The sequence below is a fragment of the Meles meles genome, chromosome 19, assembly GCF_922984935.1.
Source record: "Meles meles chromosome 19, mMelMel3.1 paternal haplotype, whole genome shotgun sequence".
NCBI lineage: Eukaryota > Metazoa > Chordata > Mammalia > Carnivora > Mustelidae > Meles > Meles meles.
The window spans coordinates 20,264,834-20,291,829 of NC_060084.1; the positions used below are offsets into that span (position 1 = coordinate 20,264,834).

Here is a 26,996-nt window from a genome sequence, read left to right on the forward strand (position 1 = left end):
GGCGTTGTGAATAGCAAATATACCATAGAAAGTAAAACTAAATTTTAAATCAGGCACGATTTGTATCTTCGTAATCACAGCTACTGATTATTGAGTGCCGACCCCAAGTGGGGGTAGGGCGTTTATTATCACTATTCTTCACAGTCATCCTGCAAAATAGTTGCTCTTATCCCCATTTTCTAGTGAGGAAACGGAGACTCGGGGCATTCGTGCTTGCCCAAAGTCAGACTAGCTCGGAAGATGCAAAGCATGGATTTTAAATCGAATGTTTCCTCACGTTTGATAGCTTACTGCTCCCCTCCCCCCATTTCTTTCCCCCCAAAATTCAAAATCTATAAACCTGTGTTACAAGATGTGTTTCACCATATAGTTTTGAAACTTTGGCAATAACAGTAGAGAGAAACACCCTTGATGACTATTAATTGGGTGTGTTCATCCCATCAGCAATGTCGGGGATATGTGACACGTACCATAGGAAGAAGCTCCTGTTCCAGGGTGCCCGGAGTCAGCGGCCAGCTGCTGCCCCTTCTCCCGGCCACAGAGCAAGAAACAAACACAGCAACATCACCAAAATGACTTGGTCTTTCCAATACAACAGAAAAGCATATGGCCTTTGCTTGACTTCTTTGCCAAAACATGGCAGTCTCAGAAACCTGGTATTTAATTCATTTATTTAATAGTAATCTATTTAATCATAGTTTGTTTCTGTCAGCTCCCTACCAAAGTACTGGAAATTCCCTGTTGTATTGTTTAAGCAAAACGTAAAATATTTCTGGAGCACCTGGGTGGCTCAGTTGGTTAAGCGATTGCCTTGGGCTCTGGTCATGATCCTGGAGTCCCGCCTGCATTGGGCTCCCTGCTCAGTGGGGCAGACTTCTCCCTCTGACCTGCTGCACTCATGCTCTCTCTCTCTCTCTCTCTCTCTCCCTCTTTCATATAAATCAATAAAATATATATTTTTTAAAAAGTAAAATATTTCTGGGCTTATGTACTAGAGGGATAGGCATGATTTACCCCAGGAAGCAGGTCTCACTGTAGGCTCTTAAATCTAGCAGGAGAGGAGTGGCTTGCTTGCTGGTGATCCAGTCCGGGCAGGCTGCTTCCTTGCTCTGGGCACTGGGCACTTACTGCTTAGCCGGCTTCTTCATCTGTAAAATGGAGTTGTCGCTGTGTCCTTAGGCTTCCCTGCTCCCCTCAGCGACAGATCTTTCCCTTTTCACCTGCCACCCCCACCCCCAACCCTGTGCTCTACCTACACCAGCATTGCATGCACAGGAAGTGTCCCTGGATCCTGTTGATGGGGTCACTGAGGTGGGGACTATTCTCATCAAACGCACGTAAACTTTCAGGCCTTACCCTCCCCCAACCCTAGAACCACATGTGGTCGTTGTTGTTGTCCTTGTACTCTGAACGATGATCCTAGCCCATGCCTGGCCTGGCTGAGTCCACACTCTTGAAGAGGACCCATCTATGTACATCGACAAGCCAAGGCACTTGATTTGGAGCAGAGATTCTCAGAGAAGGGACAGCAGTGTGACTCGGGAGCCAAAGGGAAGCCTATGGACTTGCGTGTACTAAGCACTCAGAGCTCAGCAAGAGAGACCTGCCACAATCATGCCCCCGCCCTTCCCTGGCTTTTCTCCTGGCTCTTCATAGGCTCATTGAGGATTTCTCCATCCTGTTTGATACCCTGGGCTTCACAGTGTTCTTTCCCATGATTTCTTGAGCTCACTGCAGTCACTGATGGCATGATGGGTCTGTACCCCTGGGAGGCTTAGTGTTCTGGGTGACTGAGCATAGCACTAGACGGAGCTGGTAGAAGGCAGTGACCTGTGCCGGGAGCATGCCAGTCATGGCACACAGGCCTTGAGAAAGGAGAGACTCTGAGAGTAGGTAGGGGTAGATGCCACAGGGCTAGGTTGGATTTCCATGGCTCAGAAAGGAACACAGGATTCCAGGTCTTGGGGAGTCATGAGAGAAGAGGGAAGGTGAACATTCCAAGCAGGAACTCCAGTGCAGAAAGAGAAGACGGGCAGCATACATGTACAGGGCTCTCAGACCCAACAAGCTCTCTTCCCATCCACTCTGCTGAAAGCACAGAAACAGCTAAGATTCCTTATGTCATTGTTTTCTTGTCTAAGAAGCACGGGGCGGTTGTATACCAACATTTTCCACGGAACCTACCTCGAATGTTTGCAGTCATCGGAATGCATAGACAATTCAACCAGCTCTTTTTGCTTTCCTTCCAAAGCTCTTAATTGTCTGTGCGGGCTTTTGGTGAAAGGAGTTTTATAGGGGATATTTTGCAGGGAGGTAAACAATTCAAGGCAAAGTGGGAGTTCAATTAATTTTTATGGATTTGAGAACTTTGAAAAGCACACTGGCTACAACAGCTACGGTTGTCTCATTAACTGACTGGATACCAGGAATTGCAAAGAGAGGGAACACAGGCTCTCATGCCTGCACTGCTGAATTTAGGTCTCACCTTGGCTGTTATTGGCTGCACACCTTGGGCAGAAGTCTTAGCCTTCGAATAGTGCGGTGAGATACCCAGGTGGGCTCATGACAACCAGAGTGGTGATCGACATTGGTGAGGCCTGTGGCAGATGTCTGTTCCATTTACGGCGTACTAGTTATCCCCTGCTGAGTAACATACTGTCCCCAATTTAGCAGGTTATCACAATTCACTATTACCTTTTATAGTTGAGTTTAGTGAAATCGTCTGGGTGGTTTTAACGTGGGGTCTCTCACGCTGTGTAGTCAGATGGCTGATCGCAGGAAGGTTGGACTGAGTTGGATGTCCAAGATGGCATCTTTGCTCACCATCTGGCACCTCAGCTTGGGTGCCTGGAAGAGAGAGGTATGGCGGGGCATCTCTTTCTAACCATGCAGCTTCTCCACATGGCTGCCTGGAGCTGTCTCACAGCATGCTGGTCTGGAGTGTTCAGACTTGACATGACAGCTGACTTCTCCCAGATGAAGCTTTCCAAGAACACAAGACAGGCTACAAGGTTTCTTACGACCCAGCTTCTGAAATCATAGCGTGTCCCTTTGCTTTGTTTCATTGGTGTCCCAAGGAGAGCTCAGATCACTAGAAAGAATCCTGGGGCATGGATATCTAGGGGTATGGTTCATTTGGGAGGGGGTCATTTTCGGAGACTAGCTCAACATGTAATGTGGTTGCAAAGTAGGGTTCTTCATCAGTTATGTGTTCTATGACTTGTCCATGTGCATTTTTCTCTGACTCCATATTCATCTGGGAATAGCCCCATTGATATTCTGTCCTCAACATCCTGGTAATAGCACATAGTAGGACATTTTCTTGTTTTTGCTAGTCACCAAATCAAGATGTTATGGGCACATTTGAGATTTATAATTTATTTCAGTCCTTCACCAAGAAGGGTTTTTGCTTCTTGCTGTTGTTGGTGTTGTTTGTGGAAGGCGTGGTGTGTGAGGAGGAGCTGTCGGATGGAACCAAGATGAGATGAGGAAAAGTGTATTTGGAAACAAAAAGGAAGCATAATAAATAAAGTCAAATAAGAAGCTATTTCAGTTCTTTCTTTTAAATATTTTATTTATTTGAGAGAGAGAGAGAGAGAAAGGAAGCAGGGGAAGGAACAGAGAGAGGGGGAGAGGGAAGGGGAAAGAATTCCAAACAGACACCCCATGAGCGCACAGCCTGACACGGGGCTCGATCTCACAACCCTGAGGTCATGACTTGAGCTGAAACCAAGAGTCCGACGCTTATCTGACTGAGTGACCCAGGTGCCCCAGAAGCTGTTTCATTTCTTAATGCAGGCTGGGTTGATCCTAGAAGGTAGAAGCCCTGGAGATGAAGAACATTCAAGAAATCCTTTATGTCCTTATGTTAGAGCTGTGCCAACCACCGCGTTCCCTGGTTCAGTGCCTCAGTTTTTGAAGGCGACAGCTGTTCAGACCCTCCGTATTCCTCTCTTCATTCACTGAACAGATCTACATTGAACAGCTGCTCTGGGCTAGGAAATGTGTTAGACACTTCGGGAGATATGAAGATGAATCAGACTAGAATCCAGGCAGAACACAGCCCCCACGCAGAAATCCAGAGTGCGCTGTGGTGCGGGAGGGGGTGGAGAGAAATGTAGTCTTGATGAAGAATTGAGGCTCTTTCAGCCCAGGGCTCAGCTCTGCTGGTGTAGGGATGACATCTCCTATCACCGCCACCGCCCCTGTCACTCTTTGCCCTTGAGACTCATTCCATGAGGCTTGGCAGCCACAGAACAGTGTTCTCCCTTGCGGAGGGAAGGTATCTACTTTGGACTTAGAATGAGCGTTTTCTCAGAAACTGGCTCCAAGAGTTGACATCCCCCCTACGGGTTTGAATGTGAAATCCGTAGCGTGGTGTAAGAAGTTGGATGGATGGCTGCTTTATCTTTTTGTCAAAATACCAAAACCACATATAGTGAGTCACATCACCTTTTGGTAGCTCTAAACCCATGGCAAGTTTTTCCCACTTTTCACACAAGTGTGACAATTTGTTTACATCTCTCTCTCCACGCTTGGACTATTCTCCTCTAAGGGAGATGTCTATCTACACAACTGTGTGTCCCCAGGATCTAGGAGTATGTCATTTCATTGATTCATGTCACCTCTAGGTTAATAATGATCCTTTTTCTTTTTGCAGAAATCCCTGTATTTTTGGCTCAGCGACCCCGGAGCACTCGTTCCCGTTGTCATTTGTTGAGTGACCAATCAGATGGGTGGAGTGTGTTATAGAAATTGGCAGCAGGTATCCAATGGGTGAAGAAGGTAAGATGGAACTACTTGACTATACTATGATTGTGGCCATGGAAGTGACCGCCAGCTGGCCCCTCCCTCCAACCTGCCTTTGTTTAAATCTGCACCAAATGGAAAGCAGCGTCTGAGAAGGAAGTTGGCCTACTTACTTAGGCTTTGAGGAATGTGATTATTCACTGTTGTTCTTGGGTTCTCTTTACTGAACACCTGTTTGTGTACTAGTACAAGGTTGATCATTTTTGTTGTTGTTGTTTGGTTTTTTGTGGGGGAGGGATGACTATAGAAAAGTCCGAGGAGAAAGAAGGAACTGAAAGGCATTCTTTAGCAAAGACTCAGCTGGGAGGACTAAGATAATTGACATGTTGCTTTTTCCTCCTTTTCTTCTTTTGAAGAGAATTCTATAAATAAGAACAAGGTGACTTATATCCCATGGCCAGGAGGCTGAACCTTTCAGACCTCAAAAGGCAGACCACAAGATCATAAGCCAAAAGGCTGATTTCAGCTGCGAGGCCCAGCTCTGCCACTCACTGTCCCTATGCCCTTAGATTAATGAGCTCTTTTCTAGGCCACAGGGTAGTTGGACCTAGGGTCATTAACAGTTCTAAAGTTTAGGATTTTATGACTCCATTGATCTCCTTTATCTTCTCAGTGGTAACTAGAGCTATTTTTATAGGACACCCAAATATCCAGATAGAAATGCAAGAATTAGTTCTAGGGGCATGACTCCCTACATTTTAGGGTTCTAGATCCATCCGTCCATAGGTCTATTGCTCCTCTCCATGTGGTAGTCCACCAGGAGCCTTAAATGCAGAGGCCAAATACAACTCATGGTTTTCTCCTCTCAACCCTCACTTTGTCCTATGTGTCGAATTTCAGGGGAGCATCAAAACTCAGCCGGATCAGAAACATGGGAGGGGTACCATATGCCTCTCAATCAGTCCCTTACTGCCAATGACGGTTTTTTCCTATTGATTCCTACTGGTGCTACTCTGATGATCTCGGAAATTATTATTATTATTATTTTTTTTATTTCTCTCTTCCCCACTCACTGCCGTCCTCCAAACATTAGCCTGATCTTCATTCTCTAAAGTTACAGCAATTGCCGCCTGACAGGTCATTTTATCTCTGGGGTTACTTCTTCTCCAGCATGATACGCCTTCCATACAAATACTAAACAGTTTCCCTACGTCCCGGCAGTATGTTACCTTTCCCCCTTAATCTTTTCAGTGTCAGAGATATGATTCCTTAGTAAGTGTCTAGGACCCCTTCAGGGATAAGGCCACTGTTTTGCTATCTAGACTCATCTCTCAGCCATTCTCTCTGCACGCACAGCCCTGCCTAGACACATCCATTGCGGGATCTACTGTAGGACACATCTGTCACTTCCCCAATGCCCCATGATCGCACTCTCTCTTCACAACCCAACTCCGGCTCACTTATATCTTAGCTTGGACCTCACTATCTCTAAGGAATTCTCTCCAATCCCTGAAACCCAAGCTATGGGTGTTTCCTAGACAACACTTGGGTAGTCAGAGGTTACGTGATCGACTGTGATTTTGACAGAGGGTTGTAACTGTTTATTTAATTACGTATCTTCCCGGCTAGACCTGGAAGTTCTTGAGGGCAGGGCTTCTTTGGGGGAGCACTATGTTCCTAGTTGCGACCACTGTATCTGGCCCAAAGTAGGTTCTCAAAACATAGTTATCAAACATATCAAAAGTGACTTTTTTAAGTATATTTTGAGTAGAATATGAGGAAGGGAAGCTAATGTTACAACAGAGAAAAGTCATAACGGCAGCTAACAGGTATCGAGTGCTTAGTACACATCAGAGAAATAAGATATTGAAAAGCATCGCCTCCCACAATCCTTGCAAAAACCTAATGTAGTGGGTACTCTAAATGTCCAAGATTTGCTAAATGAGAAAATTGAGTCTTGGAAAAGATAAGTAACTTTGTTACTTATGTCTATAGCCATATTGGCATAATTTTTATCGTCAGAAATTTTTATCTTTGAGAAGTCTGATTTTAGCTAAAGCTGATGGATTTTACCACTCCCTTCTTTTCTCTTAACCCTGAATGAATCTGCTCTGTTAGGGACCAAAAAACAAACCAACAAGTCGGTTCCTGTCCGGGAACTGGAGGAGGGACTTTTCCCCTGCCTCCTACGCAAGCTTATGTGACACAAGCGGTCGTCCCCTGTGACTAGACTCATAAATCTTTGGTGATTTTCCAGGTGTTGTACTCTCCCATGTGAATGTGAATCTGTTTGAGAACACAATTTCAATTTGGAGAGCTCCCCGAACTTTTTCTCCGGTGCTCTGGTCCATGCTTGTTACAGGAATAAACCGATGAATGAAAACGCTCTTCAGGGAGCAGAGCGGCACATCCCTACAGAGACGCCCATAAGATCTGGAGTGTCTGACTGGTTCCTCTCAAATTAGCATATCTTGCACTCATTTGCTCCGAAGCCTGGCTCAGCAGATGAGACGCAGCCCTCCTGTAGACGTGTCTGAGAGTGACGATCATCTCATTGCTGCCAAGCCAAATGGGTCTCTTCATTTCATTAGCCCTGTGAATTCTTCAGTAGAACATGCGACTGACATTTCCTATTTTTCTAGATAATAGGGACAATTAGAATGAGGTATCAATGAAACAGAGTCAGAAGCTAAATAGAAAGTACTTGGATTTATCTTCTAGGAAACATGTTTGTTTTGTTTTTTGGGTTTGTTTTTTTTTTTCCTACTTAGAAATTAAGAATGCCTACTTAGAAGAGTTCTGCATAGCTTTTTCCAAGGAGGGGAAGGTAAACTATTCTAATGCTTCTAACACCCTTGAAACACACACACACAGCATGGTACAGATAGAATGGCCGTTTGATCTTTCAGGCAAAGATTCTTGTTTTACAGAGAGGATTTTTTTTTTTTTTTTCCCTTGAAGAAAGGGAAGACTTATTCATGATTATACTGTAAGGTTTTGGAAGAACAAAACAAAATCAACCAACAACTTAGCCTGCGGACTCAGAGTCTTGATTCCCCCTTCAGTTCACAATAGCAGCATTTCTTTCTTCTTTTTTGAAGAATTTATCTGACAGAGAGCGAGAGATTGTGTGCACAATCAGGGGGAGCAGCAGAGGGAGAGAGAGAAGCAGGCTCCTGGCTGTACATAGAGCCTGACATGGGGCTCAATTCCAGGAGGCTCAATCCCAGGAAGCTGGTATCAGGACCCCAGCCAAAGGCAAATGCTTACCCCACGGAAACACCCCATGGCTCCAAGGGCAGCATTTCTGGAAAATACCTTGGTTGTGGGATGCACATAGTGAGAGTCAGAAGGGCACTTCCCATTTCTTCTAGGAGCTGGCAGTCAAGTTGCTCCGTATAAAGTGCTCAAATTCCAAACAAGAAGAAAAAAAGAGTGATGGGATAGAGAAGAAGGATAAAGAAAGAGATGCTTTTAACAAATGGTAGGGAAGTTGTTTGGGCTCGCAAGATCAGCTCTCAGGCTGACCTCCGAAGAGATCCACTCGAGCTCTGTCCCTGGCACACATTTCCCTTGGGTCCATCGCAATGCAGGGGAGGATGAGCCTGGGTTAGCCACGGGCTAGGGCTTCTCAGCCCTGCTGCCTCACTGGGCTTTTAGCGTCGGGCACTGGGGCACAGATAGGAATGTCTTCAAGTGAAAAATATTTGCCCTTAGATTCATGAAATCTTCCACACATGGAGATTCTGCTGAGTGATCATCCGCAGGGGCCAGTGGTCACAAGTCACCCAATTATCTTTCATTTGCATAAAAATCAATCACAATAAGCCACTTTGAGGGAGAGGGGGTGCAGCTCACCTGTGCTGAAGTCTCCACCGAGCTCTGCTTTGTCGCTGACAGTCTGAAATGCTGGCAGCCTGCCTTCCATCCCCCTTGCCTGCTGGATCTGTCTGTGAATGCACATTTCCTATTTCGGGATGTAGGCCACTGTGGAGAAAGAGGCCAAGTATCTGTCTTTAGCTGGTGTCACTTCGATAAAAAAATAGACAATCAGTCCACTCGCTGACTCCTCTGCAGATCGTCGGTGTGTATAATGTGACTGTCAGTCCCGCCGTCGATGAAGAATTACAGGAAGCCAGGCAGCACGAGGGCCCTATCTTTGCCTGAATCCCTATCGAAGACACACACGCAGCCACAGTGGTGGTTGTTTCATCTCACTTTATTTAACTAATGATGAACAACACGCAGAGGCCACTCCCGATAAGTACAGTGAGAGCGGAGACTGAACGAGCGTGCCTGCGCTTTCCATGAGTGGTGTGTGCAGTCATCATGGTTCTTTCATAGATGCAGACCCTGAGGTTCGGGGAGAGTACAGTCAGCTTGCTGAGGGACACACGACTAGCAATGGGTAGAGCTAGGGTCTTTCCTCCTGAGGCCTGACTCTCCTGGGTCTTCTGTAGTTTGCCTCCCAGTCATTTATATATTTATTTATTTATTTATTTATTAGAGAGAGAGAGCGCACAAGCACAGGCAGACAGAGTGGTAGGCAGAGGCAGAGGGAGAAGTAGGCTCCCTGCGGAGCAAAGAGTCCGATGTGGGACTCAATCCCAGGACGCTGGGATCATGACCCGAGCCGAAGGCAGCCGCTTAACCAACTGAGCCACCCAGGCGTCCCTTGCCTTCCAGTCTTAATGAGGTTGGAGGGCAATTCTATTAGAATTCTTTTGGCATGACCATGTCCTAAATCTCCGCTTGGGTTATAAAGGAGACCTAGCGGCTTCTGGGTAATGCAAAAGGCGAAGAGAGCCCCGGGTCTGTTCACTTCTCAGCCATCTCTCAAGAGCTGTTCTTGTTTTAGCCATTGGATGAGGTACTGGAACTAACACCGTGGGCCAAGTGCACACCCGTCTGGGGTTACAACAGCGGAACTGAAGTCATGCCTTTGAAGGCCCTCACTTCTTGTGATGGAGCCAAGCTGGCTGACAAACAACCATGGTGCATAGCTCCTTCTAGACAGGTCTAGGCTTCCATAGGAGCACAGGGGTGGGGGGCTGACTCTGATAGAGGAAATCAGGAGAAGCTTCAGTGGGGAGGTGACCTGTGGGTTTAGACATGAAGCATGAGTAGGAGTTTACCGGAAGAGATCAGGAAGCATGTTGCAGTTCGGAAGTTCGAAAGAGAAAGAGAGAGCAGTACAGAAGTTCTCAAGCCACTGTTTGTCTTGAGTAGGTGGTCTGTTTGTTTTCTTATTTATTATCTGTAAGTCGGTAAGACAGTTAAATAGATGAAGAGGGTATGAAATTCAGAAGGTGATAGAAGGTCTACAGAGAATTCTGTCTCCTTCAGTGCCTAGCATCTCATCCACGAATTTCCTGCCACGGAGGCAATTACTATTTTTGGATTCCTACATGACTGTCCAGAGATTTTGTGGATAGTTGTAACCACACGTATCCAGAGTCACTTTCTCCACATCTGTACATGGGTATCTAACTATAGACACTGTTTTGCACACTGTCCTAGAAAAAGAAAACTTCATTAAGTGTCTCCCCTTTTCCGTTTTACTCGCTCACCTTGGATTTTAAACTTTTTTAAAATTAAGAAAAATTCGAAACCCACAGAAAGTTGTAAAAATAATACAATGACTTCTTGCAGACCCTTCATCTGAAATGACTGATTTTTTTTTTAATCATTTTGCCATGTTCCATGCAATGATTGTACAGATTTAATCCGTAATTAAGGTACAGCCTGGATGTCAGTTACCCAGAGAGCTCCGGAGCCCTTACTTCCTGAGACAACCTAGGTATACCCTAAAATCTAGAACATATCCACTCCGTGTCAGTTGCTCTGATGTGCCCTGAGCAGCAAATCCTCCTTCAGGATGGAGATGTCAGGAAGGGCCCCTCTTCGGGCCGCTTGATACCCACCTTGTGCTCAGCGTTGGGAAAGGTTTTGCCCTGTCTTGTCAAGTGCTCCCTCGGCAAGAGGTGAGTGTCTCTTGGGCCGGGGAGCATGCGTTCCCCACTTGCCTTCTGGACCCAGTGGTCCAGGGTGGGAACGCACAGCCCTGGTAAAATCCGATCACTTCATTTCTGACAACCGGCCATTTAGATAGTGACTCTTCTGTTCTGTTTGTCAGCTTCAGCAGGGCCACCCCAAAGCCTGGTGTAGGATTCCCTCCTTTCAAAGATCAAAGCTCCTGAGCACTGCCCAAGTTATCTCTGCGTTTCCTCTGTGCATTCCATGGCAAGGGAAGGTTTGTATTCTATGTGAGAGGGGCTTTGAACGTGGTGACGGGCAGGAAGTAACCCAAGAAGACCATGTGGGACGGCTTTGCAGTCAAGGGCTCTGGGCCTAGGAGGATAGTTTTCAAGTATTCATTCATGTCCTCTTCAAATAATGACTGAAAGCCTTCGTGGCACTCTTTCATGCTTTGTGGCAAGACCTGTGCATGCTCTCTGCAGACTGTGATGGCCATCTATGGGGTGGCGGACATACAGACATACCGCAGCTGAAAAAAGCCGGCAAACCTGAAAAGGATGGGGTAGAATCTCTAAGGAGCGGCTTCCTGCCCATCCACCCATTCATTCATACATTAAATACGTATCTATTGACTGTTTGCTCTGTCCTAATTCCAACATGTGCCCCTGTGAATAAGACCATCGTTGTTCTTATTTTAATGGAACTCATATGCGGGGGGAGTGGGGGGTGTCCTCTTGACCTCCCTCTAAGTCTACCTGTTTCCTTATGTTCCATCAGGAAGGTTCAGCTGCTCCCACTGTTTCAGGACCAAAAAAAAAAAAATCAGGCCATTGCCTGCCAGCCCTTCCTGGCCTCATGTGATTCCTAAGCCAGAGAATCACCATTTCCTCCGGAGGCTACTAACCCAAATTACCCTGTGCCCTGTGGGGGACTCAGAGCTCAAGGAAGTTTGAGAGAGCAGAGGAGGAAAGGTAACAAGCCATACTAAAATCTGCCACCAATTAATTGTGTCTGCTGAGGATCTAGACGGCTGTAGCCTGACACCTGGCAGATGCCTCTATTTGGAAGCTTTAGAAAAATTGTGGAGGGGCCAGTGAGTTCATCTTTTCAAGAGGCTCTGAATTTTAGACTCTAAGTACCATTCCAAATGCTGTTAGGTTGCCACAGCAACAGTTCTTATACATTTTTTTTTTTAAAAGAAAATAAATTGTAAAAAATCCGGCCATAGACTTGGAAGGAAGGGCAAGGTGAGACGGTACCTCTCTAAATGAATGTCTAGTAAGTTTCCCCAAGAACTGTGTTCCTGTCCTTAACAGGTGCTGTTTGGGACCTCCCAGCACTTCTTAGTTTCACTTCAGAATCTTCACTTGAAAAATGGACCCAGGAGGATTGTTACTCATTGCCCCTAACCCGTTTACATCAGGCTTTGGGCAAAGAAAGCAAAAGCCTTGATCGCTAGTGTGGTTTCATTGGCCTCAAGGGTTGGAGCGGAACCCACAAAGGCAGTGAGTAGCCCGGGCTCACAGGGGACCGGCCAGAGCGGCGGGCGCTCCAGCTCCTGGGAGCTCATCCAGCTCTATGCCTGCTTCCCCAGTCTTTCCTCCAAGCTGCTGCAGGATTTCTCCAAAATCCAAATCCTATCAAGTTGCTTAAGTCTAAAACCTTAAGCTTCAGAAGACCATTGGTCCCTTGCAGGATAACTTAAGCTTCATAAAAGCATGGTCCCTTGCAAGATAAATTACAGGGTGCTTTGCTCGTAAGACCGCCAGGATCCAGCCTCCACTCCCTGTCGCCTCCTGAAGCCCCTGTGTCATCCCCCGTTTACCCTCCTTCCAGTCCACAGCTTACCACTGGCAGCCCAGCGCCTCACTGGGATGCTTCCCTCCCGATTCCTTTGCACGAGTTCTCCTTCTCTGTCCCCATTTCGCTTGTTGTGCAGAGAAGAACCATCTTTGGATGGCATTCCCTGGCCCCGTGGAACAGGGCATCACTTCTTTCCCCTGAGTGCCTTGGCCCCTTGGGGGTCTCAACATGCCTTCCATGGGCCCCAGGCACCTTCACCTTCAAGATCTCCTTTTACCATAAAAAAAAAAAAAAATTCTATGATTGCTTTGGTATAAAGATGAATATAGTCTTTTACCCTAAAAGGCCAATTAATTTCCCTTCTGAATTTAAAAGAAATGACAACTGGTATGTGAGGATGTGGAGCAAAGGGAACCCTCGGTGGGATATAAATGGAGGTCCCTCAGAAAATTAACAATAGAACTAGGCTACGCTCCAGTAATTCCACTCCTGGGTATTTATCCAAAGGGGACAAAAATGCTACCTTGAAAAGATAGATGTGCCCCCATGTTCATTGCAGCATTATTTACAATAGCCAGAACATGGAAGCAGCCTGAATGTCCATAGACAGATGAGTGCATAAAGACAATGTGTTGTGTATACACACACACACACACACACACACACACACACACACTGGAATATTACTCAGCCATGAAAAAGGAAATCTTGCCATTTGCACCAATATGGATGGAACTTGAGGGCATTATGCTGAAAGAAATATGTCAGAGAAAGACAAATACCATATGATCTCACTTATATGTAGAATCATAAGGGGAAAAAAAAACAAGTAAAACCAAATTCATAGGTACAGAGAACAGACTGGTGGGGGTGGGAGGGGGTGGGGAGGTGGGCAAAACAGGTGGGAGGCAACCCAAAAGTAGAAAGTTCCCTTGGTATAAAATAAATAGGCCCAGGGTATGTAATGTACAGCACGGTAACTATACTTAGTAATATTGTATTGTATATTTGAAAGTTACTAAGAAAGCAGATCTTAAAAGTTCTCATCCCAAGAAAAAAAAATACAGCTGTGTGTAGTGACAGGTGTTAAGCAGATTTACTGTGGTGATCATTTTGCTATATATAAAAATATCAATTATTATATTGTACACCTGGAACTAATATAATGTTATATGTCAATTATACCTCAATTAAAAAAAAAAAAAAACAACAAGCAGGCACAAAAACGTTCCTGTGAGCCCCTACAGTGTTAGGGGCCCCAGGCATGGTGCCTGATGGAGAAGTCGGTGCGGCATTCCTTTGTGACCTTGTTGCTATTTGTCTGTCTACAAATCTGCAGGATCTTTGAGGCTAGAATCTGGATGTTTCATGCCGGATCTTCTATCACAGCGTGTGGGGTATGCGTGCACGCTTGCTGAACAGGCCTTCGCAGGAAGGAGACGTGGTCTCCATCCTCCTGGACCCTGTGCCGCTCAAGAGTTTTGACTGGCATTCCCAGATAAGACAGGGCCTACTGTCTCAAGTCCATTTTCAAAAGGGACAATGTCTTCTCTTCCCACCGTCCGCACAGCCCTTCCTTGTGCTTCACCCACACTGATCCCTGTGCGTGGACATTCTCCATCTCACTCTCTGGGAGATTAAACAGAGGCTCGGAGAGCTTAAGCAGAGTCTAGGAAACAGAGTTGTCTCCTGCTCGGGGTCACACGCCGTGTGTGGTGCGAGCCATGATGCTAAGCTCCCTTTCCCCTAGGACGCCTGCCATTGCTCTCTCACACTACGGATCTACCAATCCAAACTACCACCCCTTCCTTTTCCATATCAGGACCTGTAAGAAACAGTGGATCTCAGCACAGGTAGAACTTGCTTCAGAATCCATGCTGCTGTGCTCTCCCCCAGTTTCTCTTCACTGGAGGACGGGCAGTCCCAGCTAGTGACATACTCTTGGTAGAGAACCTGCAGCTCTCAGCCCTTCTGGATTTGCCTCATGTGGCCATTCCAGCCAAGATCATGGCCCCTCCTGGGGAAGCCCACATCTGATGACTGGATTAGTAGGGGTTTGGCCACTGTGGTTCTGCTCGAGATCATTGCCAAGGGCCATCCTAGCCCAGAGCACCATGCAGGGTTACCTGAGGCTGTGGCCAGCCCCCCTTCCCCGACATCTCACCTTCTCCCTCTGCCCATGCCTGCTTCCCTTCCCTTGCATTATTCTCAAGGGCAGCCCATAATGAGCATCTCCACGTGAAACTCCATCTCAGAGAACTGAACTTGCCAGAAACTCTATGGAATATTTTGCAGCAAGCCCTCTTATTGTCTGCATGAGTACACCAGATTCATTTGTACCTTCATTGTTTTCACTGAATGTGTATTCACTGGATGCTTAGCACCATGCTCAGCACCAGGATACTGTAGGAAGCAAGACAGAAAAGACCTCTCGTGACATGGAACTCAAATTACTTCGACTCTGAAGACAGATTTTAATCCTGTTTCTGCACTGAAATCGTGCTTCTGCCAGAGCTTTCTGGCTTCCCCTGAGCTTAGGTGGGGGACAAGAGAAGTTTCCCATTGAGCCCTGCTGATTGCTTTGCAGAATAAATCCTGCTTGCAAGAGTGTGTGAATGGCCTTTATCCACCATCAGACTCCTCTGCTCCCTTCGCTTGGCCCTTTCAGAGGGCCCAGAGTGAGGTCTAGGTGAGGGGCAGGAGCTGAAACAGGACAATTGGGGCTGTGGTGGCTGCCCAGGGTATCGAGAGGGAGGACAGAGGTGCATATGAGAAGGCCTGCAGGAATCAAGGCCAGGACCAGGAGCTGAATTGAAAAGATGGAGGGGAGGCAGGGCTAGGTTTAATTTGCAGCAGAGTGGAGTAAGGGCTTGGAGAGGGATCACCATTGCCCTTCATCTTTCCTTAAAAATAGTTCATAGGGGCGCCTGGGTGGCTCAGTGGGTTAAAACCTCTGCCTTCAGCTCAGGTCATGATCTCAGGGATCGAGTCCCGCATCGGGCTCTCTGCTCAGCGGGGAGCCTGCTTCCCCCTCTCTTTCTGCCAGTTTCTCTGCCTACTTGTGATCTCTGTCTGTCAAATAAATAAATAAAATCTTAAAAAAAAAAATAGTTCATGACCTCCATCTCAGTCAGAACAAAACGCAGACCCTAACTGCGTTATCAGTGCTGCCCCGACATGATCCCTCCCTACCTCTGCGTCCTTGCCTGGTCCACTCAGCTACGCTGCATATCGCTGTCCCTTGAACTGGCCCAGCCCTTTCCAGCCTCCAGGGCTTGGCCCTTTGTGTCCGCTGAGTCCGAGTCTCTTCAAGTGCCTGGCCCCTTGGCATCATTCAGGACCCAGATTCAATCTACGACCCACCCCCCCCACCCCCACCTGCCGGGGGCTGTTCCCTGTGCCGGTGCCTCACCTGCCACCCATGCCCACTCATTCCACATTTCATTGTTCTGTCTAATCCTTCAAAACAGCCATCGCCATCTGTGAATGCTTTTTTCTTTCATGGGTTTTCTTTTTTACCATCCTTTTTCTCAATGAGATTCTCAGCCCCAGCGTTTCACAGATGTCGTCTGCCGGGTTCACCCCATGTCCTCAACACCAAGCGGGGCCGTTCCCACTAGTCTCCGTTCAGACAATATTTCTTAAGTGAAGGACAAAGTTCCGAATGTTTCCTTGATGGGTTAACAGGAGGATAACGGTCAGGGTGTCTGCTTTCAACTGAGGGGTGGAGCGTGGGCTCCTCCACGCTGCTGAGTTGAACAGAATTTTCAGACACATCTCTCTACCCCTCATTCTCTCTCGGTGTCCCTCCTGGGCCATCCATCGGATTTGAGTGACATCCATTCCTGGAGCACTGCACTCTTGGGGGGCCAACAGCTGCATAATGGCTTCCCCGTGTTTGCGTCTGTGCATTAACACAGGCCTTACGGGCCTGCTCCGGCTTGCCTGACCCATCTCCCATCAGGAGAGAATGTGCATCCGTAATACTCTGGAAAATTAGGGCTGACATGTAGTTTGGTACCCAAAGTGGTTTCACTCAAGCAAACACAGAGAATAATAGCCAGGCACTTAAATGCTTGAGCAGGTATCAATCAGAGGAACATTCCAATAATCCATGTTTATAAAGCTCATTAGTATGAATTTTTGAAATAGCACTTACTCCGCGTCCTTCTTGACAAATGGTATTTGTCGCCAGTGAGATAGTTTATTTCAATTACGCGCCGGTGTTAGAGGGAGAAGCTTTCTGACAATAGCAAGGCAGAAGACGTTCTTTCTGTGCTACTATCACGATTCCCGTTGCTAAACTCAACTGGACAGTTCATTAAGATGAAAAATTAACAGCACATGCTTTGGGGAGAATAATCATGGAACATGACAGCTTGCAGAGGCTTCGGCATTCGGGAAGCACGGAGATGATGAGCACGCTGGTCTTCAGAAGAAGTGACATCGGCCAATCAGTCAGAAGCCACACGTTAACCAAGCACCTCCACCTGAGCGGAGGAGCTGGGGGAACAGAAAATGCAGGAATCATGGCCTTTGAACTCCACGAATATACCATTTATTTGGAAAGGCTGGAGAGATTCCAGCTGTCAATTTGGGAGCCCCAGAGGGGTATACATCAAACGCCTGACACTTTGGTGCTGAATACAAGTCCAGGAGTAATGCAGTGTGGCCCTCCGAGATTGCAAAGAGCTTGAAGAAGTGCAAGATGTGGATTAGCAAACTACGTTCTAAATAGAGCAAATAGAGCAGCTGCTCGTGGCTAGGAGTTTGCGTTTAGGGGGTGATGAAGATGTTCTAGACCTAGGCTGTGGTGGACTGATGCTCAACTTTGCAGACAGACTAAAAGAAATCCTGAATCGTTCACTTTCAAAACGTCAACTTTATGATATCTGAATTTTATCTCAAGCAAACTGTTATTTTTTTTTTTTTTAATTTTATTTATTTATTTGACAGAGAGAGAGAGAGATCACAAGTAGGCAGAGAGGCAGGTAGAGAGACAGGGGGAAGTAGGCTCCCTGCTGAGCAGAGAGCCCTATATGGTGCTCGATCCCAGGACCCTGAGATCATGACCTGAGCTGAAGGCAGAGGCTTAACCCACTGAGCCACCCAGGCACCTCACAAACTGTTATTTTTTAAAGGAGCCTACAAATTCTGCACAGCTAAATTATAGTACATTTGTTATATGCTCGGAGAATTGGGCTTAGTTCAAATAGATGAAGGGGGTGAGGCAGATTAACATCAGTAGGAAGGAAGGATGTACCCATTTTACAGATGAGGAAATGAAGAGTCAGGCCAGTTCATGACTTGACCGTGAAGCCGCACGGCTGGCAAGTAATGGGGCTGGGACTTCACCTCCAGACTTTCTGGCTCCAGAGCTCAGATGCTTCTCACCCCACTTTGCTGGGGCCCAGAAAAACAGATTCTAGAATAAAGTCATAACATGAGTGGCAGCAAAGGTAAGACAGATTTGCCTCAGGAAAAGGATCCTCCCCATTTTCTCTCTCATCAGTTCTTACAGCATCCCTATAAGGGATGATCAGGAATGCGTGTGCCTGCAGCTGTGGAGGTGGGGTACATCTCAGGAGAAAAGGGGGCGCCGAGAGCAAGGAGACCATGCCTGTTTCCCCAGGCTCTGTGAGGAGCACTACACCTCCCCCTGCTTCCAGGCATTCAAAGTGCCCCTGCCTCCGCTCAGGTCTCTGTCTCTCCCTGGACTGGTACGTGCCTCCCTTTTCTCCAATGCAAGCCAAACGTCTAAGTGAGACCACAGCAGTGTGGGATCCACGGATGTTTAGTGACAAGGCTTGGAATTAGGTATCCTGTCCGTTAAGTAGAGACATAACTGCTCTTTCTTTTCTCCTCTGTGGAAGGAGCAGATGCGCTTTTCTATTGTAAAGCACATGTCTAGATTAAAGCCACTTAAGTCATTATCTCCCCTGCAGTTAATAAGAGAGCTTTTGATGTCATTCTCAGCTTACTAGTGTAAATAATGGGTCAAATTCTCATCCTGTTGGACAGGATGGAAATCTGACTCAGGATTTGTAAATACGGCTGCATTTAATTCATTTTCATGGGGACATTTGCTTCTCCAGCAGACAGTGGAATAACAGCATCCTGGGAAACAGCCTGTGCAGGAATCAGGCTGCATTAACCTAAGCAGTGAGATCAAAACAAAAGCTCTGTTTGCCATCTCCCGCCAGAGCCCAAATCCCGGCAGTCCCCGCTGTTCGGCTGCATTCAGGAAGCATAAATAAAATTAGATCCTCACGCGGTAAGGAGGAACGCGGATTTACAAAAGGGAAGTCTGAAGCAGCTGACGTCCTCTTTTCCCATTTCTTTGACTTTTTTTTTCCTTAGCTCTAAAGGAGTTCGAAGAACAGTAAAGTAATGATAGTAATAATAACGACAATCATACTAATTAAAGGTTAAGACTTCCTGCAATATATACTTGCCTATTTTAGAGTGTCTGCTCTTTGCCCTCATTGAAGGTTGACTCCGAAGTCAGTTTTGGGTTCTGGTCTTGTTTCTGCCTGCTACCTGCCGGGAAAGTGACAGTTCTTGTGCTCATTTGGCTTATTTGTCAACGAAGGGGAGATTATAACACCACCCAACGATCAGTGTCTACTCCATAGGGATTTCGTGACACCCAAAGAGGGTATAACCTCTAATGCACTGAGACCAACGCATGTCACCCGGAAAGGCTCCCCAGACAGGACTCCGGGTGGTGGTGACGGTAATGTGTGAGTCTATACAATTCCAAATAACCAGGTGTTTCCAAGAGTGGGGCCGTGTAGACAGAGGTTCTCAGCCACTGATGGAATCCAGGTGATAGCCGGGTTTTTCTGTCCAGCGCGTGCCTGCAGTCTTATGGGGGAGAGCCGACTTCCTACTGAGCTGGCCCTGGGACCAGCTAGTTAAGGCGGCAACAGGCAGGTCTTCCCCTGGGCTTGCTGGCCCCCACGGGCAGGGTCCTAGCTTCTCCTTGCAGAAGGGCCACAGCTGTGTGAATGCCCCCACGAAATACAGTGTGTGGGGCAGGAGCGGAGTTGCGGAAAGAGACAGCCAGCCTGGCTGGGATTTTAGTTCTGCTTCTACCCGTGCCCTTGAATGGAACAGCTGCTCTCTCACGTTCATGGCTTTCTTGTTGTTGTTTTAATGCAGCAGGAGACTGTGACTCTCTTGACTATCTCACCGGGTTGAGGAAGCCTTGCATTTTTAAGTTGTGACATTGCACTGGTCCCCCTCCTTCCCCAGCACATGAGAGCACAAGCCACGGAGTCACCTGTGTGCATCGTTTCTGCTGCCCATGAGCTGGCTGCCGTGACTCCGGCCAGGTGATGCGGCCCCAAGATGCTTCAGCTTGCTCATCTGGTAAATGGGTGCATTAGTTGGCTATTGCTGTTGGAACAAACTACCACAAACTCGGTGGCTGAAAACAACCAGCTCTATTATCTGAGAGTTTTGGAGATCAGAAGTCCAGAAAGGGTCCGATGGGCTGAAACCAGGTCAACAGGGCTGGTTCCCTTCTGGAGGTCCTAGAGAAGAATCTTATTTCTCATCTTCTTTCCGAGTCTCAGGGCCTCCTGCATCCATCCCTTAACTAACAGCTTCTTCCTCTCTCTTTGAAGCCCATCACACCGCCCTCTGCTTCTCTCACCACATCTCTTTCTCTGTCCCTCTTCCCTCCGTCTTAGAAGGACCCTGTGATTACATGAAGCCAAGGCTACTCTGCCCATCTCAAGGCCCTTAATTTGACCAGAGAGGCCTCTTTGCCATACAAGTTGGACCCACGGATACTGAGAATTAGTACACGGACATCTTTGGGGGAAAGGACATTATTCCTACTCATGGGCCTGTTGAAAAAATCAAATGAGATAATGCATGTAAAATGTCTAGCACAGGTTCCTAACTCAACAAATGTTTATGCTCCTCATCAGATGTAGCGATATTGCCATAGGCTTACTCACCTCTAGGAGCCAGCCGGGGATGACAGCAGTTGGAAGTGCCATGGTTCTTCTCTCTGGCGGGAGCCGTATCCCTGTTTGGCAATGGCTGGAGGCTTCCACTCACGAGTCCGGAAAGGAAGCCCGTCTGCCGAGATGGGTTTGTTGGCAGAGCACGCCCTGCAGCAGGGCTGGCTTGGCCAAGGCGAGCCTCCTTTCTAAGCGTCAGCTTCCTTATTTGTAAACTGAGGTGAGGACGAAAGGCTTGACTTTGGGGTTTTTCCATTGAAGATCTATGAATGACAATAATTGAGCACAGGTGAATCCAAGAAAAAACAAAGGGCAAGTTGGTTGATGTTAAGTTATGTTTACTGGCTTTTCAGGGAAAACAGGCCATTGCAAAATAGCAGCCTTGGAGACAACTATCACCCTCTCCAGCCATGAGCCTTGATGAAGGTTCCTAACTGGGTGCTCCCGGCCAAGGCTGGGCTCTGCCATGACATTTCGGGGGCCTGGCACCCGCCGCATCCTGTAATGAATGCAGCAGCAGACAAGCGAGGGTCTGAGCTCAGGCTTCCGGGATTTGGGGGCAGGGCACTGAATTCTTCTATGTAAAAGTCACGTTGTTCACAGATCAAGGATTGAAGCAAAAAAACGTGGAAAAGGGAAGACACCTACTGTGTGCTGGCGCGTCTTCGTGTCATTTAATCCCACCACTTTGCCTTGTGCAGGGGAGCATTTTATCTCCATTTCTCAAACGAGAAAACAGAACCCGAGAAAGATTGAATAATTTGCCTGATGCCTCACAGCTGGTAAGTGGCACGAGGAAAGGGAAATTGAATTAATACTTCAAATCTAAAACGGAGCTTCTAGGCTGTCACAGCAGGCCCTGCCTCTGCCTGAACGAGCAGGTCTGCTCTCCCCGGGATGGGCCAAGTTGCAGGCCACCGGGCCAGCCCCCGATCCCGCCGCCCCCCCCCCCGCCCCCCAACGGGCCGAAAGCGAAGGCACAGGATACTGTGTGTCAGCGTTTTCTCTTTCACCCAAAATTTTTACAAAAATCATCACCATCTGCCCAGCCTTCTTCTTTGCGGCCCTGTCTTCTCATCTCAAATTCAATTTTTTCCTAGTTATTTTGGGCAGAGATGAGTGATGGATGTTCGCAGAGTGAGACCTAAGCATCCCAGTGGTCCCTCTTGCCTTCAGAGTTAACCTTCCTTGGGGGTGCCAGACCCGACCTGTGGCTCTGACTGTCTTCACCCAGGATGGCTCTGGAGCTGTTTTTGGGAGGCGGCGGGGGGGTGGGGGTTGCCTGTGTTTTGAATCATTTTAGAAATGGCTAGAGTATGTCTGGGGAGGCTATTGGAAGCTTGTCAAATACACCCAGAGACAAGATGGGTGTGAGGAGATGATGCCGCCAAACGTGGGTTTGTGGCTTGAATGAGTTGGAGCTAAAGTTCTCTTGGAACTCAGAAGCTTCTCCATCAGGAGTTTTGGATGCATGGGTTCAGGTGTTTGCAGCAAAATCAAATCCCGTTAATTGCAAACCACAGTTCCTCGGAGCGCAGAGCATAGGTAACTTACAAGCAGGTGCAGTAACAGATCCAACGCCTCCGTGAGTCCCGAGCGGAAGGAAGCCAAGCCTTGCGTCAAGTACACATTGCATTTCTAACCTGGGGCAAGGCACGGTGAGAGTCAAGAGGCTCTGGGAGCAGAGGAAAAACAAAACAAAACTCCATAGCATTTTTTTTCCTCCAAGAGAAAGGTTGTACTCATGGGGCAGGACACCTTCAAATTAATTTATTAAAAGTTAAACCTCTGAGACCAGATGGTCAGCAGGTCTCATGAGTTGTTTGACCTTGAGGGAGTGACTTCTCACAGCCTTGGTGTCTTCATCTCTAACCCCACTGGGCTGTGTGCCGATTAGCTGAATAAAGCCAGCAGAGAAGAGTGCTCGGCTCGGTGCTGAGCACGGAATAAGCAGACAGTATCTGGGAGCTACCCCCGTCGTGGGCTGCTGTTAATCAGCTGTGTCCTTCTGAAGGCGAAGCATCCAACCGGAGGCTGAATTGGGGTTGATTTTGGAGCTGTCCACTCCTTGCTGGAAACTGTGTTCCCCACCAGGGAATATTTTTTTTTTCCTTTCCTGGGGTAGGGTTTTCAGCCTAAGCCGTCCTCTCAAGACTGCAGCCTTCAGGTGCACTAGCGTCTCCGAACATTAAAGAGTATGACTTATTCCTTCATTCCCCATCAATAAAATGAGGGTAATAATAACCCTTACCTCTGTGGGCTGATGTGTAAAATGAGCTAATGTTTGTGAAAGCCCTTTGTAAATTACAAAGGGCGATAAAGTATGAATTATTATTGTGATTGCTCTATTCCAGGCAATTCATAAACAATGCAGAAAATTAAGGATGCGTACTACTGGCATTCAAAAAGCATTTATGCCTTTTTAAGTATATAGCTATAAACTATCAGCAGATGGGTTTGACAATACGGTCTTCAATCCGATTTAAATATTGGTAACTGCCCACTGAGAGTGACTTTCTAGCAGGGACAGTGCAGAGATGCGAGCAGGCAGTGGGGTACCATGGTTAGCTGTAGCAGCTCTGGTCCCACCAGGCTCAGGTACCAGCAGCCGATGCCCTTTGTGACTTTGCCCTGAGTTACCAAATGTCTTCTGACCCTCACTTCCCTCTTGCATTAAATAGAGATACTAATACCTGCCTCACTGTGTTGTGCTGAACAGTCAGGAAGATACTGACCATGAAGCCTTGGACGTATTACCTAGTGCAGGGGACCTGGAAACTTCCTAATTGTAGTCCCCTTGCCCCTCTGATGGACAGATGTTCTCTCTTGCCCCCTTCGGCCCCTCCTTGAAATGCTAATCAGGGTTAGAGCCCCTGCCCTCAGCTGGGCTCCCAGCAGGCTCCCTGAGATCACTGCCACCTCACTCAGCTCAGCAGCCCCCCTCCCAGTGCCTTACTGGCCTGCTGACCTTCAGGCCTTCAAGGTCAGCTCCGACAGGGCCAGTTCTCTGCAGATTCCAGTGCCTGCTCTTGATAACCATCTGTGTGGTGCACGGGGCCGGGGAAGACTGTGTCTTAAAGCCAGCGTGAACCCCCAGGCCATGTCCGTCCAATGCTACGGGGCCTGTCTGGCCTCCAAGGACCTTATGTTACCTGCCGACTCCACTCGGACAGTCAGATACAGCCCTGTCCACGTTGTTTCAGCGACAACCAGAGAAATGTAAAATTGACCTTGGAACTGTTCAGTTCTAGAGGCCAAGGTTTTAAAGGTAATAACAGGTAGTATTTATCGACTACTCGCTCTTTGCCACGCGTGGCGTCTAGCTCATCACAAGAAATGTGTGGAAGCCTCACAACGAGGCAAGGAGAAGTGTGTGTACTAGTACTACAGTTTTCCAGACGAGGCCACGAGAGAAGAGCCAAGGTTACCTTTCAACCCAGGGTTCTTGGTGGCGCCAGTGGGACCAGCTCGCTGGGACAAGTGTCCTGGAAGCAGGGTGTCAGGGAGGAACAGAAAAATCACCCAGTTCAGAATGCACTCTGCCCTTCCCCACCCATGTCAGTGTCCCGGGGCTGCTGGAGGAACGGACAGCCACAAACTGGGTGGCTTAAACAACAGAAATTTATCGAATCACAATTCTGGAGGCCAGAAGTCCAAAATCAAGGTGTGGGCAGAGTCGACCTGTTCCGAGGGCTGCGAGGGAGAATCTGTGTCCTGCATTCCTTCAAGCTTCCGATATCCTCCGACATTCCTTGGCTTATAAACGGTGCCCCTGCCCCGTGTCCAAACTACCCTGTTTGTAAGGACACCAGGGAGACTGAAGTAGAGCCCAGCCTAATGACTTCATCTTAACTTCATCATTTGCAAAAACCGTACTTCTAAAAAAGGGCACTTTCACGGGGACTGGAGTTAGGACTTCAGCATCTTTTGGGGAGACCTCATTTGATGATAATCCTACCCCAGTTCTGCTTCCCACGTGCCCAATATCACACTACCTGCTGAAGATAAGGTGACGGGTGGCACACACATGATCGCCATTGTCATGGAGCTTTGGTGATGTTCTCCTGCAGAATTTCTACCACGAGCCCCTCTGGTACTGTGGCGAAACCTCTTATCGGCAATTCCAAATGGCTCATCTGAGGGGACAAGAGAAGGTAGCTTCATCACTCTGAGTAAATCTAAAGACAGCGTAATTCGAGACCAAAAGTCATCTTCGATTAACTTTATTTGCATATGCACATCTCTAATTCATCCTCTGCTTTGCAAAGTGACATGGGATTTCTTGAAGTCTAAAACTGTTTGTTTATCCTATTTTTCTCCTAGTTTACTGGTGGGTGTCCTCCTAGGCCTCCCAGACCAAGTGCCGCAAGCAGGGTGATTGGACCAGGATGCGCCGCGTCTTCGATGGAAGCACGATTCGCCTGTGCTCTGTTTAATTAAGCCTCACTTAATGGGCAAACGTTTTCTTTAACAAGCTTGCTGTCACCTCTTCCGTTATTTAAGGCAGTTCACTTCACATCAGGGGGAAAAAAGAGAGAGAAAGGAAAAAAATTTCTCATTTGCTCGAACTCGATTGGTCTAAGGAAAAATGTGGCTGTCGAGAAGGTGCCTAATTGCCACTGTGATCATGCACTTACTCTCTATTTAGTCTCAGGCTTCTTATTGAAACGCTAATCAGGGTTAGGTCTCACCTCTTGATGAATGATTTTGTAAAAACTTGATATTCCTCCGCTTAGCTGGGAACGTCTGCGTGCAAGTGTAATGCCACTCCGACTGAATGGGGAGATAACTAATGCCCTTAATTTTGCAAAGATGGCTCTGATTTGGTACATACAGTGAGGATCAGGGGAAATCAGAATGAAATTAATTTCCTTCTTTGCATAGACACCACCTCGATTATCTCAGGAGAGACTTTGCCTTCGCCGTTGTCGCTGGGGATTTGGAGAACGCTTGGCACATGTGCGTGGGCTTATTTCCTATAGCTAGGGTCAAATCTAGGTTCATTGAATCTGATGTCAGAACGTGAGGGCTTAAGTTCTCTGATTTTGTTTCGTTCGTCAAGTAGGAGACATTACAGGAGACCATGGTAGGGAGTAGCGTTCTTGCTCATTCTCATGTTATAGGTACATAGTGTTTTTTACTTTCTCTTTATTCCCTGCCCCTCCCCCACCCTCTTTATTCCCGGCCCCTCCCCCACTCACCGGCCCTTGAAAGTGGAACACAGGTTGTTGTTCCGGGGTTCTTCCCCCCTCCTGCCCTCCCGCCCACAGCAGTCACGCCCTCATTCTGAATCTGAGTCTTGGGCTGCTTCTCAGTTCTAAGGCTTCACACATCCTGATGGAAAACGAATGACTGAAGCAGATAGCCACTCATTTTGGCAGCTGCGGACATGTGGCTATTTCTGCACTGAGTGGCAACTGAGTTGCTACTGACTTTCCGACTTTGCATGCAGCCAGGCAGGTGTGAATCCAAGCACTGGCCCGAGAGTGAATGTTATTATTCATTATTATGTAAGTGCTGTTTGTTGTGTGTGTACACGCGGTCTACACAAGAAAGCCTGCCTACACGTCCTGCCCCACCATTTCCTCTTTCTTGCGCGGCTTCTGCACTTTTACCGTCTCAAATTCCTGTTGTTGCAGGAACACAGACTCTGATTTCTTGTCTTAGAGGCTGGCTGCTGTCGCTCGCATTGGCTTGATTGCTGTTCTTACACTGGGACATCTCATCGGTTCTTATACATCCCTTCACGGCTTCATTCAGGTTTATCAAGTACGTCTTGTCTTCCCTGAGCGCCCACGTCCCTGGACCCTGTTTTATGTGAGTCTCCACTGAGCTCTTTCAGCAACTCGTACCCACATCAAAGCACCTTTCATGACATGTTTTACTATTTTCTGGGCTGCCTCCCAGCCTGCCACCCACCGTGACACTCCGAGAGTCGTGAGCACCGTGGCAGCGTCTTCCTGCCATTGCCTCTTCTTGGCTCAGTATCGGGTTCCCACCTCATGCTCTGGGAGTGTTTGGTGGATGCATTTTTACCACTTTTTTTGCGTGCATGTGAACAAACATCCCATGAGAGCTGCATTCTTGAAAGCTGCCTCCGTGGTACGTGCTCCTAATATAAATGATCCTGACCCCAAGATTCGGGTATTGGTTGTTTTCTGAGAACTACTGTCAACTCAGGATGAAAGAGAACATTATTCCTAATTCCTCGATCAATTAGTACTGTAGATAATCCTCTCATCCCTAGGCCTTTTACATGGTAGGTCATCCATCAGTATCCAAGGGCGTATTCCATCTTCTCCTGGGGAAATCAAACATCCTTCCTTGGTTCTCTCTGACCTCAGTTATACTGATGTTAAGAGTTTCCAAACTGTCAACATTTCCCCAAATGTGATCTCTTCTGCCCAGTGAGGTTGTTGTCCTGAGGACGAGGCAAGAGCACTCTGAGTTCACATAGAAGGTATTTGGAGAAGATTCTGGGATTTTAGA

The 26,996-nt window shown here is 47.5% G+C and overlaps 1 protein-coding gene across 1 annotated transcript in view; it reads left to right on the forward strand.

Annotated features, from left to right (window-relative positions):
• The window catches only part of CDH11 (cadherin 11), a 150,648-nt gene that overhangs the window by 58,246 nt on the left and 65,406 nt on the right, over nucleotides 1-26,996 (forward strand). Inside the window, exon 2 of the mRNA XM_045989064.1 lies at nucleotides 4,661-4,785. The gene's annotated coding sequence lies outside the window, so the exon portion shown is untranslated. The remainder of the gene's footprint in view (nucleotides 1-4,660; nucleotides 4,786-26,996) is intronic.